General features: G+C 38.3%; 1 long non-coding RNA gene across 4 annotated transcripts in view; it reads left to right on the top strand.

The window, feature by feature from the left end:
- LOC138754439 (uncharacterized) overlaps positions 1 to 16,802 on the top strand; it is a 73,359-nt gene extending 56,557 nt beyond the window's left edge. For 3 of the 4 annotated variants that reach the window (XR_011351761.1, XR_011351767.1, XR_011351766.1), the window contains 2 exons: positions 14,283 to 14,339; positions 16,746 to 16,802. This is a non-coding gene — a long non-coding RNA (uncharacterized lncRNA). The remainder of the gene's footprint in view (positions 1 to 14,282; positions 14,340 to 16,745) is intronic. The other variant, XR_011351763.1, reaches the window with a different exon arrangement.

Below are 16,802 nucleotides of genomic sequence, written 5' to 3'. Positions count from 1 at the left end.
ATTAAAAATCTGCTGAAAAATGGCCCTTAAGTGGACACAAAGGGGAATCTAAGTTCATTATTATTGCCACTATAAAATGGATACTATCAACCGTTAGCAGGACAATAATCTTCTGATGGGACAACAAAGAAACAAATTTACCTTGGATCTAACTCTAACTGCATCTGCCCTGAAAGTAGTCCATCGATCAGAGATGGTGGTTTGTAGATGGATTGTAACTTCCCTGAATATGAATGTGGGACAGTATGGAGTTGCTCTTCTTGATATTCTAACATATATTCTAATGGACAGGGAGAAGTATCTAACATGTGTGACATAAAAGGGTACATTCCAGATCAATTCAGAGTTACTGATCTCTCAAATATAAAGTTGATTTTGTTTAAATAGATGTAAAATGCACTGAATTCTAATTTGAATGTTGCAGAGGATCGTCAGAAAAAGTATGGATGGCCTATTTGAAATAATTAGCTGAACTTGGATTTTAGCAACTCCTTATTGTTCTGTGACCATACTAGTTTTCTCTTTGTACTCCACTTTCCTTCCACATCCCAAAGACAAGTTGCTTGATACTTTAATGACCTACTGTGAATTACCTTACTGCAGATGGATGGTAGGAGGACAGTAGAAGTCGATGGGCAAATGAGAGAGAATACGTAACCTGTACATAATGCATAATGGAATTGTTAGAATTATGCTGAGAACTGGCAGAGACTTGGTGGCTGAATGGCCTCCATGTCATATGAAAATCTGTAAAAAATAAATGATTTGAGTAATTAATTCAAATAGAGGATTGAAAAAAAAACAGCATTGGATAAGAAATAGCGACTATCAGGAATTATTTCTTCACACAAATTAATTTCTTCTGTAATCTTTGCAAGAGTATCTGAAACTGGCAGAGGTTAAGACTCTGGTTAATTGAAACTGATATTTTCAGAGATCATAAGGAGTCCTTGAGCTGTTTTCAATTTTCTCTGAAGGAAGCTTTTATTCAGCAGTGTTTATTTATTTCTGATTTGCTATCCAGGCAAAAAATTGGATATGTAGCCACAGAGAGTATTAATAATACCATAAAAATTGATAAAGAGGAAAATATTTAGCTGATGAAAGAGATAAGCTGATTGACAATGTGTGTGTCCAGAGAAAATATTCTCTATGTTGCAGTCTCAAGATTGTTGATGAAATGGCAATGCAGCTACTCTTCCACGAACGTGTCTGTGCAGAGAGGATAACAGTTAGTAGCGAAAGCAGTGATACAGAAAACCAAACAGGAAAGTAGAATATAGCTTGAGCAATGAAAAAATATCAGATAGGTAACTGGTCAATGAAAACTGCAAGCACATGGTACAGTACTCACTATCCATCCAAATTAAAATGGTCAGAAATATAGTGAACCCTGTCTTCTTTCTTTGGCTTGGCTTCGCGGACGAAGATTTATGGAGGGGGTAAAAAGTCCACGTCAGCTGCAGGCTCGTTTGTGGCTGACCAGTCCGATGCGGGACAGGCAGACACGATTGCAGCGGTTGCAAGGGAAAATTGGTTGGTTGGGGTTGGGTGTTGGGTTTTTCCTCCTTTGCCTTTTGTCAGTGAGGTGGGCTCTGCGGTCTTCTTCAAAGGAGGCTGCTGCCCGCCAAACTGTGAGGCGCCAAGATGCACGGTTTGAGGCGTTATCAGCCCACTGGCGGTGGTCAATGTGGCAGGCACCAAGAGATTTCTTTAGGCAGTCCTTGTACCTTTTCTTTGGTGCACCTCTGTCACGGTGGCCAGTGGAGAGCTCGCCATATAATACGATCTTGGGAAGGCGATGGTCCTCCATTCTGGAGACGTGACCCATCCAGCGCAGCTGGATCTTCAGCAGCGTGGACTCGATGCTGTCGACCTCTGCCATCTCGAGTACCTCGACGTTAGGGGTGTGAGCGCTCCAATGGATGTTGAGGATGGAGCGGAGACAACGCTGGTGGAAGCGTTCTAGGAGCCGTAGGTGGTGCCGGTAGAGGACCCATGATTCGGAGCCGAACAGGAGTGTGGGTATGACAACGGCTCTGTATACGCTTATCTTTGTGAGGTTTTTCAGTTGGTTGTTTTTCCAGACTCTTTTGTGTAGTCTTCCAAAGGCGCTATTTGCCTTGGCGAGTCTGTTGTCTATCTCATTGTCGATCCTTGCATCTGATGAAATGGTGCAGCCGAGATAGGTAAACTGGTTGACCGTTTTGAGTTTTGTGTGCCCGATGGAGATGTGGGGGGGCTGGTAGTCATGGTGGGGAGCTGGCTGATGGAGGACCTCAGTTTTCTTCAGGCTGACTTCCAGGCCAAACATTTTGGCAGTTTCCGCAAAGCAGGACGTCAAGCGCTGAAGAGCTGGCTCTGAATGGGCAACTAAAGCGGCTCGTGATATGTAATTACACCACTAGGTCACCAGGGGTCACCCCGGTGACCTTGTCTATAAAGCAGTCCAGAGCTACAGTCTAGCCTTCCAGGTTTGTCTTGCAGAGAGACAAGACCTCTTAGTGTACATATTAGTTTGTTAAAGCTGTCTTATACTCGCACTGATGTGGTTATTGTCAGTACAAACCCAGAAACAGGAAATTATATTTAATCCCTCAAGGCTGTTTTAACATTCGGGAGATCGTGGTTGATGTGTGACAGAACTCTGTGTCTAGATCTTTGCTTCATATAGAAAACAAAAAAAAATCTTAGATGTAAAATTATGGTGACAGTAAGTTTTTTCAGATAAAATTCTAAATGTACTTGTTTATTACAAAAAAAACTCTTGAAAACACTGGCTCTAATTTTCAGACTTTATCCTTCACTTTAAGATTTCCAAGTATTTACCCTATGTGATCCTCCTAATTTCAATAATACTTCAATCAAATCATCCCTTAACCTTGAAAATTCTGTGAACTATGACACCTGCATCTGGTAAATCTGTGCTGCAATTTCCACCCCCACTCCAAGACCTGAGGTGTGGTATCAAAAATGTCCATAACGATTTTAAAAATCTTTTGAGGTTATCACAGAGAAGTGTTTAATTGGCAAATCCAGTGAAATATTTTCTGATTTTAGTGTGGACAATGGCCATTCCATCAATTTTATCTAGATTTAAAATTTTAACTGGAGAAAAAAGTACTGCAGAAGCTGAAGATCTGAAACAAAGCCAGAGTATATTGGAGATGTTCAGCAGTTCAGAGAACATCAGTAAGGAATAATCAGAGATGATGCAATAGAAAGCCACATTTTGAAGTTTGACAATGACTTTGTGTGCAATATGAATGGATATAGTTGTTGCTGGATTTGAGAATTTAAATTTCTGGCCTCAGTTAAATTAAGTCTGAATTCTATTTACAATTGAAATTCCTTTTAATGATTTCCTTAATTTTTTTGTATTTTGTGCATTAAAAACTTTCATTTGGTCAACACACCCTTATGCTTGGTGCTGGGTCTCTTGAAGAGCATTAAAGGTGAATAAACCCCCAGGGCTTGATGGTTATTGCAATACATAAGAAAGGAGATTTTTGGGCCTTGATAAAGATCTTTATGACCTTACTAGCAGCAGCTGAGGTCCCAAAGGATTGGAGAGTCGCCAATCTTGTTCCTTCGTTCAAGATAATGCAGGAAATTATGGTCAGTGAGCTTCACAACAGTGGTTAGGAAATTATTGGAGAGGGTACTTTGGGATAAGATTTATGCATGTTTGGAATGGCATGGTCAGATTAGGGACTGTCATTATGGCTTGGTACAGGGTAAGTACAAATTTGAGTGAATATTTAGAGGAGATGAAGACAATTGATGGGGGTACGGGCAGAGGATTTTAGTAAGATGTTTGACAAGGTCCCTCATGATAGGCTGATCCAGAAGTATAGTTGCATGAGATCCAAGGTGAATTGATAGCTTAGATTGAGAATTAGATGGCCCAGAGAAGAAAGAGCATAATGATGGAAGGGTGTTATTCTGGCTGGGGATCCATGACTGCAGAGATCAGTGTTGGGACCCTGTTTTCTGTGATATGTGTCCACAAAATGCATGAAAGCCGATGGACTAATAATTTTGCAGATGTCACAAACATTGATGGAGTTGTGGAATATGTATAGAACTATCAAAGGAAATATAAATTACAAATATGGATAGACAAATAACAATAGTTTAATCTGGTCAAATGTGGGATGTTGCACTTTTATAAGGGGAAGTATGCTGTTAAAGGCATAACTCTTAAAAAGCATTGATGTGCAGAGGTATTGGAGGGTCCATTTCCACAGCTTTTTGAATGTGGCCACACATGTAGATAAGGTGGTAATGAAGGCATATGGCATATTTGCCTTCATTTTTCAGGGTATTGAGTATAAGAGTGAGGAGATCATATTGCAGCTATGTCAAATTTTGGTAAGAGTGCTCTGGAGCATTTTGCACATTCCATTACAGGAAAGATGTAGAGGCCTTGGAAAAAGTACAGAAGGTTTCCCAGAATTCTGCCTGGATTGGAGGGATTGAGCTATGAAGAGAAGTTGGACGTTTCCCTGTCATATAGGAGACTAAGGATAGACATGATAGAAGTTGATAAAATTATGGTAGGCAAAATAGACAAGACACTCTGAATTTTATCCTAGGGTAAAAATAACATGTACTAGATGGTTTGTGTTTAATGTGAAGGGGTAAAGTTTAAATGAGCTGTATAGGTAAAAAAAAATTTAAACACAAAGAGTGAGAGATGGGACAGGCTGCCGGGAGTAATGGTGGAAGCAGATAAAATAGTAGCATTTATTGATACGTGAATATGCAGAGAATAGAGGGACATGTATCATGTGCATGCAGCAGAGTTTTAATTTAATTTGGGCATCATGTTTGGGCTATACTGTTTAATATAGTCTGCTATATAGAGTACACTGTTTGACCTGCTGAGTTTCTCCAGCATTGTGTTTTTACTTCATTCACAGTGTCTGCAGACTTTCATGGTTTACTCCTATTTTAATTTTCTTTCACATTTTAATTATATATTTTTGTTTCCTTTTGCCTACAACATTTAAGCACAATTTAAGATCTATTTTCTGATTACTTTCCTTTGCTTTGTTATAATACTCTAATACCATTTTGATCAGGTATTTACTGGCTCAACAACCTTCTTTACGTATAAAATTGAAGAAATAGTAGCAAACACAATTTGCAACTGATTCTTTGATCACACATTATAGCTGTTTTTATTTTGTGAACTGTTTTAAGATATAATCTATGCCATTGCTTTCACCTGCCAGTTCCATCTTGAACACATGTGGCCCACTATGATAGAACTGGAACTTGTACAATCGCTTTCATGGGCCTGCATTAAATCATGCACGTTGCTTGGCAACAGTATGTGCCATGAAAACTGATTTAGTGATTAATAATGTCCTTTTGCAGCTGTTTTTTGCATTTTAAAAATATTTTATTTTAATTTTATGATCAAATAAGTACCCATCACAAATATATACATAAATGAAAAGGACTCACCAATACAAATTCTTCAAATTTCCAGAAAAGAAAAGACCCCACCCTTCCTTCCCCCCCCCCCACCACAAGCAAAAACCCCTTAAAAAGAAAGAAGGAAAAGAAAATAACAAAAAGAAATAATGAAGAAATAGAATGAAGAAAAAAGAAGAAGGAAAGAAAGAAAGAAAGAGGAAAGAATTGTTGGGATCCAGATTCCAGCTCAGAAAGTCCGGTTCTTTTTTACCTAGATCACAAATATGGGAGAAAAAAGGATAAAACATTCAAAAAAGTGTGATTTTCTAATGTATAGTATTCAACCCTATATTTGTAAATATGGCTGTAATAACTGCAAAAACATATTGTATTTTTTCCTTAAATTGTAAGTAATTTTCTCCATGGGGAAACATCTATGCATTTCTGCATTCTGTCTGGCTCTGTCCAGAAGGGAATCAGACTTTCAGAAACCACAATACATTTCCTGGCTACTTCTAATTTCTAAGAAATTCTAATTGGTCCCTGAACAGCCTCATTTTAGGTCTTATGTCCATAATAGTTCCTCAAAGAAACAATTCTGGACTTTGTGGCAATTGCTTCCCAATAATCGGGTTTAATAAAATTCTTAAATTTTCCCAAAAAGGTTTCAGTTTAGAGCATGACCAGGTGGAATACCAGAAGATACCTGCTTCTTCCTTGCATCTAAAATATTATCAGATATATTAGGATTTAATTTATGTAGTTTCTGCAGGGTAAGATTTGCTGATGCAGTCTATATCTTACATTATTTGTATTAGTCATGACATAAATCAGACTAGTTCTTATCATTAATACTATTATTCAAGTCTGATTCCCATCTCTGTCTTGATTTGTATAAGTCAAGCTTGGGAGTGCCTGATTGAAGTAGAAACTACATTAATGATGTGAATTTCTTTGCGATCCCTTTTGAATTAGAATCTCCATTTCACTGCACTCTGATAAAATCATGGTTGGTCCTAATACATCTCTTAAAAAAAAGGCACCAAACTGAAAGTAGCAGAAAATTGTATTGTTATGGATATTGTATTTATTTTTTAACTGTTCGAATGACATTAATTGCCCTTGTACATAGCTATCTTCTACATATCTGATCCTTTTGTGGGACCAGGCATGCAGAATTAAAATGTCTATAGTTAAAGTAATTATTCTATTTTGAATCAAGGGCATTTTGGAGTTATTTTATATTTGAACCAGTTAAATTATTCAATTTGTGCCAGATATTCAAAATGTGCTTTATTAATGGTGTCTCTTTATCAGCAAAAATAAATTTAGTAACCCATTTGTATATAAAGTCTTCTGCCCAACTTTGTGCAGTTCAATTTCCACCATGAAGGCTTGTCTCTTCCCTCAAAGAGGGAAGAGACAAAATTAATTTGGGCTGTCCAACAGTAATAGTAATAAAAGTAATAAACTTGGAATTGTAAACCTCCCATATGATATTTAATGAAGATATTTTTTCTATGGAGATTCTAGCTAACATACCTTTCCAAAGAAATTCCTAATTAATTTTTCAAGTTATGAAAAAAATTCTGCAGTAATGATTTTGGAAGAGTTTGAAAAAGATATTGTAAATGTGGAAATACATTCATTTTAATACCATTTACTCTTCCAATTAATGTTATTGGGAGAGTAACCCATTTAATTAAATCTTCTTCAGCTTTTTTGAGCAAGTTCAATTTTTTTAAATCATTGCCTCAAATATTTAATCCCATTTATTGGCATCTGAATTGTATAGTCCCCATCCATTAAAGATATAATCTCACTCTAATTCCAATTTATTTTATACCCACAGATCCTCCCATTGTCTTCAAATTACAAATGCAGTCTCTGTAGAGACATAACAGATCTTGTCAGTTATATTAATACATTGTCTGCAAAGAGACGAGATGTTTTTTGCTTTGTAATTCTTCTTTAACATCTGCTTCTAGTTTCATGTGATAAATGCTCCCAACAGTGCCCTATGGGAGACTCTCTTAGGAGAGCAGGAGCTGACCACTTTGTGTGGATATGCCAAATGTCAGGGGAGAATATTTTCAGAAGTTCTGTCTCCTGAGATGGCTGCCCTCATGGTTGAAGAGCTATGTCACAGAGTATTATGAAGATATCCTTGTGAAGGGAGTACCCTCAATGGGAAGAGTGGTCAAATTTGGAAGAGAGGTCGAATTTGGAGGAATTCCTAATTTGGAGGGTTTTTCCATCATTATTGTGGTATCAGCATCTTATCAATAATTGAAAGCCACATGAATCCTACATAAATCCAACACTTTCTCAGTTTTCATCTCCTGAATCCAAATTTATTTTTGATAGTATAGTTTTATCCCTTACAGCAAACATTCACTATAAGGCTAAATAAAAATCAAGAGTTCATCATAAATATTCAGTAAGTCTGATTCTGGAATTTTATGTAGAAGTGGAGAGAAGTTACAATATGGAACAGATCATTTGGTCTAACCAACTTTAAACTCTTCATAGTGCTTAATCATGTCTGTCCAACTTGTTCTCATTGCCTTTCAGTGTTTCCTAAACGTTGGGAGATTTTTCCCTCTGATGCCATATCTGGGAGTGAATTCTACAGCCTCACATCTCCTGCTGTCTGCACCAAATCTCAAATATACATTAATATCTAGGGCCTCTTGTCTGAAATCTTCAACAACTGGAAGCGGTCTCTTCTATGTTATTTTCTGGCTCTTTTTTTTGTATTTTCAAAAAAGTATCCACTACTAGTGAGTTCATCTCATTATTTGAGGAAAAAGTGGAATCAGAGATTGGCACAAATCAAGAGCAGACTGACATTAACATTGCAGAGAGAGGATTGAAATTCTAAAACTGGGGGAGAAATAAATATTAGAAACACTAATCAACTAGGATTAGTGACAGTTTTATTATCTAATGGAATGTTGAAAATGTAATATCCATTAATGATTCAGCCAGTGATGATGGTGTGGGAGAGAAGAGAGAGTGAAAGACACTTAACAGCACCGATGACTGAGCGACACTCAGAAAAATAACACTATGAACCTCATCGTTGTGTTTTCTATTATTAGTATTCATAGGAAAATGCTACCGAAGGTCAACCTACATCATAACCTGCAAGTTTTGTATTGTTAATGGAGAATTGGCTATTACTATAAATGACTCATTTTATTGTTCGTAAAGTTGGAATCAGATCTGTTCAAACAGAAGCTGCACAAACAGTGGTTGGTATGGTGATGGTGGAACAGCTAAATTACTAGATTAGTAATTCAAAGACACAGACTAACAATCCAAAACCCTGAGTTCAAATAACTCCACAACAGCTGTTGAAATGTTATTCAGATAAATAGCTGGGATAATGCCATAGGATCTTTTGTATTTACCTGAGCAAACATCTCGCCCAATTGATCCATCTGCAAGAAAACAAAATTCACTGCACTGCTGTAAAGTATCAGTCTTGCGAATTGACAATTTTCTCTATCTTAGAAGAAAGTATTAAGAATCTAGCAGAGGAAATTTTTATGAGGATACCATAACATGCATTTTTTCCTCGGGAATATTTCAGATGAGGAGAGATTAAAAAGGTTTGGAAATCACCTGGATTAGATGACATGAAGAATAATCAGATCCTTGATTTGAGTGACATTGAGTGTGAGGTGGTTGTCAGTGCACAATTCAACCATCAAGTTCCATTTACTTATCCCCTTAAACAATCAATAATCTCTTTGAACCTTCTTTATATCCTCTTTACAATTGCTTTCCCACATATCCAATAAGATCAATGAGAGCAGGATGTAGATATTGTCTATACTGATCTTTGCAAGACTTTTGATAAGTTCCCACACGGTAGACCTGGAAGGTCAGGTCGTATGACATCCAGAGTGCACAGGTTTGATGGTAGGAGTCAGAGGGTGGTATTGCATGTTTTCACTCAGATTTAAAGCATGTTAGTTAGCATGGTTGGTATGTTTGTGGATGACACAAAAATTGGAGACATAATAAATAGTGGAAAAGATTATCTGAGATTACCACAGGATCAAGATAAACTGGGAAAGTGGGTCAGAATTAAAATTTATTGTCATTAAGATGACACAAAATTCATTGTTGTGCAGCATGTCCAAATAGTGATACAAAATTAGATTCAAAAATAAATAAATTAGAGGAAAATAAGAGAAAGTGAGGTGAGGCGCAAACTCCCCTGCTATTTTGAAAAGTGCCCAATGCACCCATCTACTGTTTAGCCTTCCAAACATTCTTGAGCTCCCTATAGTCATTCTTTACTTGAAATATACATTAATCTTTAAACAATATGAAAAATGCTTCCCTCCCCCCTTGTGGTTACCACAATTACAATATTTACAGTCCATCATTCCCCTGATTCCCTCTTTTCTCCCTTATTTACATTTAATTCTGAAGTGATGACAGAGGTCTTACGAAGTTCATTGCCTCCCTTGGATCCTTAAAAAACTTTTATCCCCCTCCCACCCTGACAGTCTTCAACATTGCTGGGTGAAGGAGGGTAAACTCAATTCCTTTTTGTTTCAGGCTCCTTTTAACTGGGTCAAATTCCTTCCTGTGCTTCAATAGCGCCGTGCTTATGTCTGGGTAGAATAAAACTTTTTTTCCCCTCCCTTGCCTTTGCTCCCATTGCCACTACCCATAAAATCTTCTCTCTATCCTGGTAGCAAAAGCATCCGATCAGGATAGAACATCATCTTTGATTTGGCCCTGGGGATGGGGTGGGGTGGGGGTGGGGGGGGGGGCGACTGGTGGGCCCACTATTCCGAGATTATTTCTAATTTGTTTCCTCCTCATTATATCTGTGATCCATTTTTTTCAGGAACTCCACCATGTTTCTCCCATCTGTACCCTCATTTACCCCCACAATCTTAACATTATTCCTCCTGCTGAGGTTTTCTAAGGTATCTGTCTTCTCCCACATCCTCACCCTGTCCCTCTCCCACACATCCATTTAATTTTCCCTCTTATCCAACCTTTCTTCCACCCTCTCAAGTCTCTTTGTTTCTGATACCCTATCTGTCAATTTATTCAATCTTTCTTTAATTTCCCCCTGCCCTGAAACCAGTGTCTGGTTTTTTGATTTGTCCAATGGCCTTCAGCATTTCTTTTGCAAAATGCTTCAAGCCCACGGCCTCCTTTCTCTGCCTTTCATCTTCCAGTATTGTCTTTCTCTTACCCCTTTGATCTTCCTTTTCCTCTTCTTCATCCTCCTCCATCTCACTTTCCAACTCTAGGCCACCCAGCCACGCAACTTTCCCACCGTTTCCTCTCTGTTTCTGGAGTCCACCAGGCCCAATGCCTCGAATGCCCTTGGACTCAACCTCTCTGCACCTGCTGGACAGAGCAGCCCTACCGGGTAAGTCCCTTTTATTCCTGGCACGCGGCATCTTTCCCTCTGCCGCCACTGATGTCATTGGCAGGTGTCAGCTGGGCTCCCCTAACCTCAGGTCTCCACTCGTATTGTGCCTGATGGTGCTCCCACCACCTCAGTTGCAGCCCTTTCCCAACATTGTCCTGTGCCCGAAAGTTCTTGTACCACCTTGGCCGAAGCCCTTTCCTGACGTCCCAGGTCAGTCCCTCCCAGGTTGTTGTTGCTCGCCTCCTCCAGCAAGCTTGTCTCTCGACGGCCAACCCACAGGGGCTTTCCCTCAGCCACTATTGACTTCGCCGGCATTTCGGTGCCAGCCTGGCTTCCCTGACCTCGGGCCTCTGCTTGTCGTGCCCGAAAGCACTCCTGCTGCCTCAGTCATGGCCCTTTCCCAACGGTGTCCTGGATCAGTCTCTCCTGGGCAGTCCTCGCTTGCCTCCTTGAACGAGCTCTCTTCCTGATGGGGACTCCTTCTTTTGGGTGCCATTTTCATTGTTTTCGACCTCTGGGCAGGCATGGCTCCTTCATCTTTCTATGAGGTGAGATTTTCTTTATTTTCCTCAATTTTATTTTTCCCATTTTCTTATTTTCTCTACTTTTTTTGACTTCCAATCTATATTCTATGGATTTCTATGGGGTTCTATCAGTTTAAAAAAAAACCTTTATAATCCTCACTATAGGGAGCTCTCTTAAATCCACTACTGCTCAACCACTGCAATTTTCCTTCCCATTTCGAGGGGACTTTATAAAATCATTGGGGGGGGGTATATAAATGATAAATAATCTTTTTCTCAAAGGTAGAGGAATTTGTAACTAGAGCACAGAGGGGAAAGATTTTAAAAATATGAGAGGCATCTTCTTCACACAGAGGATGGTGAGTATATGGAACAAGCTGCCAGAGAAAGTGGTAGAAGCGTGGACAATTGTAACATTCAGAAGGCATTTAAGTAAGTACATGGATCTGATAGGTTTTGAGGGATATGGGCTGAATGCAGGTAAAAAGGACTAACTTGTTTGGCATGGACAAGTTGGGCCAAGGAGCCTATTTCCATGCTGTAGAACTCTATGACTCTTTGCCCCCAAATAGATATGTCCTCACAACCATTTTATTTTTACATTGAATAACCCAGATATTGATCTGAATTGCATACCCATTTTTCACATCTTTCAACAATATGTGTCTTCATACATTTTAATGATAGATGTGGAAAAAACATTTGGAAAGACAGGTCAGAAATGAATCACTGAGTTGCTTTATTTCACAGACTATAATGATAGAGGGAAACAGTTCTAATTTGATTGACTTAATCAGAGTAACTGGTTGTGATAGGACAGATTATATCACCAATGTGTATATGTACATATGAACAGATTGTAGTGTAGGATGACGGTGATTGGCTGAGCGTGTAGCCACACCTACTGGCAGGTTTTAAAGGATTGCTCCTAGGTCATTCTGGACTGGTCGACCTACTTGTAATACGCTCCAGTCTTTTAGTTAATAAAAGCCTTGGTTTGGATCAACAAGTCTTTGGTTCTTTTGACGCGCTCTACACTGGTTCTTGCATAACAGTACAAAATAATAGCCTCTGTACTGCTTTGCATCTGTGTATTGAAGCATTTCACTTAAAGTAGCTCTTTTTAAAAATGATGGATGGTGGGTGTTAGAAACTGAAATAAGAAACTGCGGCTCAGTTGTATATCTTTGGAGATTTAAATGATGTTCTTGAGAAGTCTAGCAGACACGTTTAACACATGCTGGTTAAGGGCACCCCCGAAGACTGAAAAGCTTTGATGTCCACCTTTCACACGTGCTATTTGAGAAAGTGGACACCAGATGGCAGAATCAGCTCAGCCAGTTCTGTGGATTCTGTGGCCATTTTTAAGCTCTACTATTGCAGGGGGCAGTGTAAGATATTTATTTTGATTTCTTGAGAATATTTTGCACACAAACACTGAGTTTTGATTATACATCAGCCTAAATGGTTTTTATTTTTTTTTTGTTTTCCCTTTGAGAAGGAATGAGAGGCAATCTTTTCAAAACATAAAATGATGAGAGAAATAGATGAAAGAGAAGCAAGAAAGTTGTACGTACTGGCATGTGTGACTAGAACTCATGGACATAGCCTCAAGATTCAGGGAAGGAGATTTAAGGCAGAGAGCAATGCTTCTCCCAGAAGGTAGTGAAATCTGTGGAATTGTCTGCCCAAGGAAGCAGTTGAGGCTGCCTCATTAAATATGTTGAAGGTACAAGTGGATTGACTTTTGAACAGTAGGGGAATTGGGGGTCATGAGGGAAGGGTAAGTAAGTGGAGTCCATGGCCAAATCAGTCACGGCAGAGCAGACTTGCCTGGCCAAGAGGCCTACTCCTGCTCCTATTTCTTATGTTAATATTCTTTTGGGGGCAGTACTTTAAAATGTATCAGTCTAAGGTTTCATGGATTATGTTCCTGAGATTTGCCAAGATCATATCTCATAGCAACGGCCATAAAGGTTTACCAAACAACTTGAAAACATTAGTTTGGCTTCTGTTGCAGCATATAGACTGAATCTGGGCAGTACACCCTTGGAAGGGTGTCAAGGATGTGGACATCATGAAGAATAGAGACATTAGAATTCAGTAGGAATAAAGCACTCCAGTTAGAGGGATAAAACTAGGGCTGTTCTCTAAAAAATAATAAGCTGAAGGAGCGATCAAATAGCTGAGTTCAAAATCTTGATGATTTTTGATAGAGTAATTAAGCAATAATAGTTTGCAGTGAGAAGATGATCAAAAACCAGCCCATTAAGGAGACTTCATTCTGGAGAATTAAGTAGAGCAACAATAGAGAAACAGTTGTCAAATATTATTAAAGTTGATTAGGAAAAAAAAATCACAAGATAAAATATTCAGAAGTCTAATTTCAATTGATTGAATAAGGAATTGCCCCAAATAAATTTAAATCAAAGATTCCGATCATAAAACAAGTCATGCAGAAAGGGGAAAACTCACAGGAGGTTGAGGTCATATTGGAAACATTCAAGTGAAATTTAAAGCAGTTCAATTTGATCGGAAGAATGAAGAGAGCCAGTGTGACCTTAAAAGTACAATTTAAGGAGGGTGCAAGAATAGAGAGATCTGGAGTTCACATAGATTAGTATTTGGAAATGGTAGAACTAAGTTGTTAAAGGTGTTTACATAGATGGAACATTACAGCACATTACAGGCCCTTCAGCCCTCAATGTTGTGCCGGACAAGTAGCAATAGAGGGCATAAAATCAAGGAAATTAGGCTAACCCTTGATTAAATGTGGTGTTAGATCAGTGATTTATGTTGGGTCACAGTTTGTGCATCTCACTTTGAAAGGAATAAAAATGTTTAAATGCCTAAGAAGATTTATTATATGATTCTGGGCATTAAAGTATATTGAGGTAATGGAGGTTTTCTCCTTACAGAGTGAAAGATTAAAAGGAGATTTGACAGAGGATTGAACATTCATGAAGGCTTTGAGGGTAAATAAAGAGAAAATGTTTTTACTGCAGAAAGGTTTAAAATAACTGTCAAAACAAATAGATGGGGGGTGGTGATGAAAATAAATGATTTACATATAGGTGATTACCATCTGGAATACATTGCTTGGAATGATAATGGAGGCAGTTTACGTGTATTTTTGAAAGAAATTTGAATAGATACCTGAAAATGTAAAACTTGTAGGCCTAAGGTGCCAACAACATGAATCCAATTGGGTAGCTTTCTCAAACAGTCACAATAAGCCAAATTATTTCCTTTTATTCTGGAAGTTCTTTCTGTTGGGCAGGAATCGATGCTTCAAAGTGAAGAGGAATGTTTTTTCAGTGTAAACTACATATCAGTGCAGTACCAATTACTCAAATATAATATTGACAGCATTTCCATGTTTTGGAATTCAGTTCAATGACATCTGATATTTCAGTATTGATCCCACAGATAATAGAACTGTTTGCTATCTTCTCTTGCCCCGTGTCAAGAGAGTAACAGCCTATAACATAGAATCACGCAGCATGGAAAAAGCCCTCTTGGCTTACCAAGTCAGTGCTGGTCATAAAGCACACATTATCCCCCACACACCATCCTCCACTACTCTCTTTTTGTTCACCAAAAACCAGGAACAATATAGATAGGCCAATTCACCTGCCAATCCACATGTCTTTGTGATATCGGAAGACAGTTCAGCACCCAAGGGAGAACCAAGCAGTCACACAGAGAATGTGCAAATTCCACACAATCAGCACCGAAGGTCAGGTTTGAACCAGAGTCACCTGGGCTTTGAGGCAGTAATTCTATATCTGTGCCACTGTGGGGTAAAATGCAAGCTTGTGTCACCACAGTACTACTATACATATATATTTTCTTTCAAGTTTCCAGTGGCTTTATAACCAGTGTAACATGAGATAAATGAGTTAACTTTGTATCAGGAGAAAATATACCATAACAAAGTAATGTTCTCATTACCAGGTTGTTGACTTTGATGAATACCTGATTGCTATGCATACACCATAATAAAGTAATGTTCTCATTACATGATAGTTGACTTAGATGAAACTGATTGCTATGCAATCTGAATGTAGCTATAATCACCTTCCAATCATATGAAGCAAAATTTTACTGAAGCACAAATTGAAAGATCCAATAAAGGTGTGGCTGCTGCTCTCATGTCTGGCCCAGATGTTTATTTGGCATTGTAAAATAATAATCCTCACTTGTGTCTTTACTTCAGATATAGCAGTCAGAAAGCAAGAAATTGTTTTTGAGCCAAGCACCATTAGTTCCAGCAGCACCCAAGTTCTCATTTATTTTTCCATTTTTTATATAAAATGGACAGAAATTAGTCTTCGTTCCCAGGTGCAAAAAAAAGTTGCTTTAATTTTCTGCTTTCTTTTTCAGCAAAAGACTGGCAGAAGGATGAGAGAGTGAAATGCTGGTTTCAGTAATGAATTGAGTGTGGTGGCTTTGTCCCTGGCGCAGCCTATTATATTGTTATGAAAATGAACAAGCTGCTTCAGAAATGAGATTAGAAAACATGCTATTTGCATGGATAATTAATTCTGTTCTGATGTGTGCCACTTCACAGAGCATGATGCATCAAGATAAATTTTAATTTGGAAAATTATATAAAATTGCTCTGCCTCCATGATTGCAGCAATTATTTTCCAGAGAATAAATCCAACTCAGATTAGCTCAGAACAAACAAGAATCTGTGTATTTACCAACAATTGTTTCTTATTAACTCTTCATATAACTGATAACCACCACAAATGCCCCCTGTCATTGGACGTATGGTTCAAACAGTTTTTGAGTTTAAATGGATAGATATTTGTAAGAGCAGCCAATGTTTGAATAACTAGAAAATAGTGTACTTGAAACACTAATACGAATAAAAGGAAGAATTTAATGGCACACTCCCACCATCCTCCATCACTTAACCCACACCCCTTTCCTGCTACTGAAGGAATTCTCAATTAAGTATGGACTTGTAAGGAATTGAATTGGGAGAGAATTTAACAAAAAAAGATAATGAAACATAATTCTTGGGAAATATGCAAGTTCAGAAAGCATTGTGAGTTTTGGGACTCCTTGTCACAGAGTTATAGAGCAGATAGCATTCTAATCAGTAGAAAAATCAGGGATTATGGGGGAAATGAAGGGAGGTGGATTTGAGGATTGTGGGATCAACTATAACCTAAGACACAAGCAGACTCGAGGGGCTGAAGGGGTTGTTCTTGTTTCCATTTATTTTCATCTTTAAAGCTATTAAGAACTCGAGGGTTTATCTGCTCTTAATTCATCATCTTATTTTCATGATGTGTACTGATTGCAAACCACCCACTTTTTAAAAAAAATGTAATTAATTGTAGTCTACATTATTGGAATTTTTACAGAAACATTTCATTCCAATGGGGATGATTGGCCAGAGGATGGGGAAGCAGATGATCAGG

This window comes from Narcine bancroftii, chromosome 2 (assembly GCF_036971445.1).
Source record: "Narcine bancroftii isolate sNarBan1 chromosome 2, sNarBan1.hap1, whole genome shotgun sequence".
Classification (NCBI taxonomy): Eukaryota; Metazoa; Chordata; class Chondrichthyes; order Torpediniformes; family Narcinidae; genus Narcine; species Narcine bancroftii.
The sequence above is the reverse complement of the archived record's forward strand: the minus strand, read 5'-3'. Positions and strand labels throughout refer to the sequence as shown.